Here is a 4,917-nt window from a genome sequence, read left to right on the forward strand (position 1 = left end):
AAACTGCTTTCTGACAAGGGTACACCAGTTTATATTTACACCAAAAATGTAATGCATGCCTCATCGCCCACATCCTTGCCACATTTATTCATAAAAAGTCCAGATCAAATACTATCAGCAGACTTCATCCCTCTTCCATGAACTCCAACTGTAGATGGGTTTTGAGCTCTGTTGCTCAGACTTACCTTCCTCATTTTAATATGCAGAACATACCTTCTGCTTTTTTTTTGAAGCAGAGTGAAAGTTTTATTTAATTACTTAAAGAGATAAGTGCAGCAGGCAGCCTCAGCAAGGAGAGGTGCCCTGAAAGGTTGGAGAAAGTTTAATATTAAAAGGTTACTCACTTAGAAAGTGAGGGTGACCTCAGAGAGAGGAGCGCCACCTTTTATACTCTAAGCTTGTGACCTGTGAGAAGCATTCTACCCTAGAAGGCTAGCAAGAACCTTGATACCTATTTCTGTCCACTTCTTGCTTAGGGAGGTAGTGGTCTGATGATGAAGCATTCTCCATGAACATTCTCCCATCATAATAGATATTTCTGCAACATGAACTGATTTTCCTTGCCATTTTACAGACTACTTACTGTGCAAATCAAACTAACACATCACAACTCATGGCACTCAGTCATGTCAGTGTCTGGCTGGGAGCCTGCAGACCCCTCAACTAGGAGTGAACAAGGCTGCGCAAAGCCAGCTGATGAAGTGCTCCAACTAAAATTCAATTTCATCTTGATGATTTGAGGGGCTGTGCCTTAAAGTGTCCTTTCTTTGTGGAATCTGTATTTCACAATCCCTAATCTGTAGGTAGGAATTTATCAGTACTGAGCTGATCCTGCCATAGAGAATCACCACTTGCTGTCCTGGGACACAGCCTGACCTTGATTTTGACTGTTTCTGCTACTCTCTTCATTACAAATGTCCTTCCTTCTCACCCCCATATTTCAAATTTTACCCATCTATAAGGCAAACTTCAACTGCTGCCTCCTCCACAAAGTCTTCCATGATCCCCCAGTTGGGGATCCTCAAAACTCCCACAGCATTTAGGACACTTGATGCTTTCTACCACTTTGCTTCCAATGTATGTATGCTTTCCTATAGGACTGGAAGATACTTGGGATTGTTTTATTATTATATTTTTAAATTTTGGTATCATTAATCTACAATTACGTGAGGAACATTATGTTTACTAGACTCCCCCCATCACCAAGTCCCCCCCACAAACCTCATTACAGTCACTGTCCATCAGCGTAGTAAGATGCTTATAGAGTCACTACTCATCTTCTGTGTTGCACAGCCCTCCCTGTGCCCCTCCATTATACATGCTAATCATAATGCCTCCTTTCTCCCCCCCATCCCTCCCCAGTCCCTTTCCCTTTGGTAACTGTTAGTCCATTCTTGGGTTCTGTGATTCTGCTGCTGTTTTGTTTCTTCAGCTTTTTCTTTGTTCTTATACTCCACGTATGAGTGAAATCATTTGATACTTGTCTTTCTCTGCCTGGCTTATTTCACTGAGCATAATACCCTCTAGCTCCATCCATGTTGTTGCAAATGGTAGGATCTGTTTTCTTATGGCTGAATGATATTCCATTGTGTATATGTACCACCTCTTCTTTATCCATTCATCTACTGATGGACACTTAGGTTGCTTCCATTTCTTGGCTATTGTAAATAGTGGTGTGATAAACAAAGGGGTGCATATGTCTTTTTCAAACTGGACTGCTTCATTCTTAGGGTAAATTCCTAGAAGTGGAATTCCTGGGTCAAATGGTGTTTCTATTTTTAGTTTTTTGAGGAACCTCCACCCTGCTTTCCACAATGGTTGAATTAATTTACATTCCCACCAGCAGTGTAGGAGGGCTCCCCTTTCTCCACAACCTTGCCAACATTTGTTGTTGTTTGTCTTTTGGATAGTGGCGATCCTTACTGGTGTGAGGTGATATCTCATTGTGGTTTTAATTTGCATTTCTCTGATGACTAGCGATGTGGAGCACCTTTGCATGTGTCTGTTGGCCATCTGAATTTCTTCTTTGGAGAACTGTCTGTTCAGCTCCTGGGATTGTTTTTTATTTATCTCCGTATTTGGCACCAGCACAGGTGGGTTAGGGTTACTTCAGTCCTAGGTTTCTAGAAATCTTGGCTAGGTGACTAGGCACCCCCCATTTCATGCTGATCCTACTAGAAAACCACAGGTACCAGTTGTCACAATGTCTTCATCAAGCCATTGATTCTGCTCGTCAAATATAAACCTCTGAACAGAACGCTAGCAATACCTACATTGCCTACACATCTAGGTTTGTGTCTCCGTAACCTGCTGAGCCTTGCTCTTCTCAGCCTTACTTACCTGGCCCATCTCACCCTTTCGTGTATAGCAACAAGGTTACTGTACTTGTAAGCTCTGTAGATCTCAGCCCAGGTGTAGTATGATTCTTTCATCTTACTTCATTCTCACAGCAATCTCACAGGGAAGATATTATCATCCTCATTTTGAATAAGGAAAGTACGAGACCTAGTTACGTAATTTGCAGGGGAAATGAGTATGTGGGGCTCTTTGTTCAAAAGGCAGGGAAAAAGCATCATTAAAGGTAATACATATAAATTTTTTCCTTTCTTCTGTAGTGTCTCTCTCAAATTGTCATGGTGCCTTTTATTTGCTACTTAATTTTGTGTTCCCTTGGGTATGGGGGTAATTATATAGGGCCTGGCCCTGTAACTTGATGTATATACAACCCACTGGCCACCAGGTATATTACACTCAAAATTTGAATTTCATATCATTTTCATGTGTTAAGAAATATTATTCCTCTTTGGATATTTTCTCTTAACCATTGAAAAATATAAAAACCATCCTTAGCTTACAAGCCACATAAAAACTACAGTCAACTAGATTTAACCCAGGTATGTCAACCTCTGAACTCAATGACCATTTTAATTATTGAACATTTACAACCTGCATATGCTAATGAAAGAGCATTTGTGCAAAGTAAAGGGAAAATGTTGCCTTGGCCTTCTGTATAAATGAAAAGTTCGTAATTGTTCAAAGAGAACAATGGTAGAAGATATCACGTGACTTTTGGCAGTACATATTACATCAAACTCAAAGGAAACCTGGGCTGTAGCATTCAGTACCATGTTTGTGTTGTAAGCAGCAAATTAATTTCAGAAAAATGCATTCATCACAGCAAATCAGGGATGCTAATTTCAATTTTATTGATTATAGTTTTGAATATTTTAGTACTTACCTCTGCCTAAATAAATTTTATCCACACAAAGCCTAGGTCCAATCCTTCTCTGACAATACTCTAGACCTGTCACTCCAAAAGCAAGTCCACAGGTGGACCGTCTAGTGACAGGCAGCATACATATGAGGTGAATGGAGAAAAATTAAGGCAATGTAAAGAGCTGTTCTTAAAGGTTAAGTAGTAAAAGAAAACCCTGGCAACCTATCTCAGATCCCCAAATCTTCTGGAAATTTTATTGATTCATGAAATCAGAAGTTTGGGAAACACTGCTATTGACTTCTTGCATAGGACTCCAGAAGCATACACAAGGAACACTCATTTGGCATACAAAGAAGAACTTGTATTGTTATCTGACTTTGCTTTTTAGTCTCCTCTTCTAGATAGTAAGCATATAAAAGGCAGGAATTTTTCTCCTACTTTGTGTATTCCCCTTAGCAGGTGCACAAGAAATATGTGTGAGGGAATAAAGGCAATACCTCTTCTCACCTTTATGCGTAAGAAAAAAACAAACCCTTCTGCCTTTTGTAACTCCCTAAAAAAAATCTCATGGGTTGTGGGTATGCAGTCCATTTGCTGATGATCCCTATGGGGAAAGTAGATAGGCTAAACAGCTGTAAGTTCTTGGAAGTTCACTTTCCCCTGCGCAGGCAGGGTCAGGTGGAAAATCTCCTCTCTTAGGTAAGTTCCTTCTCTTTTCCCCTTCTGACTTTCTGCTTCTGTGTCTAAACAATCAATCTAAACCTAAACATGGTTCCTTCCTGTCGTAGCTTCTTGCTTGTGAGAACTTACCTCCATCTTGTAGTTATTTTACCCCAAGCTCCAATCATTCAGTAATTATTTAATGAGCATGTCCTCTGTGTCATCTCGATATTTCATCTGCTAACAGCTCCAAGCAGAAGCTGATCCCTTGCTTTTTCCTGAACTGTAATCCAATTTTTCCTGGCATAGGGGCTCAGCAAGAAAGGCCTAAGCCTTTTATCGAAACACCTATGATCCTAACTGAGATTTCCTCAGGGTATTAGGATATTTTCACAAAATTAAAAATTATTAACACTTATTTTTAAAAAGAACTTGAATTTGAGCCCAAACATTGTGACCAAGTAGCAAGCAATCTTGAGCAAACCTCTCAGCTTCTCTACCTGTAGACTGTGAGGGCTAAACTCAAGCAGTGAAGGTACTTGCAGCATCATATGCAAATCCATGCTATACACACATCTCCAGGCTTACTATGAGGTAGACTGCCTTTACAGTATCACTCTCTCTCATTCAGATAGCTCTCTAATCTTTCAAAAGCACTGATGATCTAAAAAGTTCCTGTGGCTTTCTCTACTATATGTGGCCTATCATACTATATATATATATATAAAGGAAAACTACAGCAGAATTAAAAAAAAAAAAAGCAGAGAGTTGAAACAAAGGTGACTATAAAATTTGTAGTAGACAGCTAGACACCTGGTAAAAAAAATACTGACCCTTTAAACATTTTCAGAGACATTCCACCTTATAGCAAATAGAATCAGGCATTGCCAATAAAGGTATTTCAGAGAAATAAAAAGCATCAAGGGCACAACAGAAAACAGCACTACCTATTAAGGGTGTAAATATAGACAAAACTTCCTTTAAGATCCTTAGGGAATGAACATACGGTTTTTGAACAAATCAATTCCAACACACACCAA

The sequence above is a fragment of the Manis pentadactyla genome, chromosome 4 (genome assembly GCF_030020395.1).
Source record: "Manis pentadactyla isolate mManPen7 chromosome 4, mManPen7.hap1, whole genome shotgun sequence".
Lineage (NCBI taxonomy): Eukaryota > Metazoa > Chordata > Mammalia > Pholidota > Manidae > Manis > Manis pentadactyla.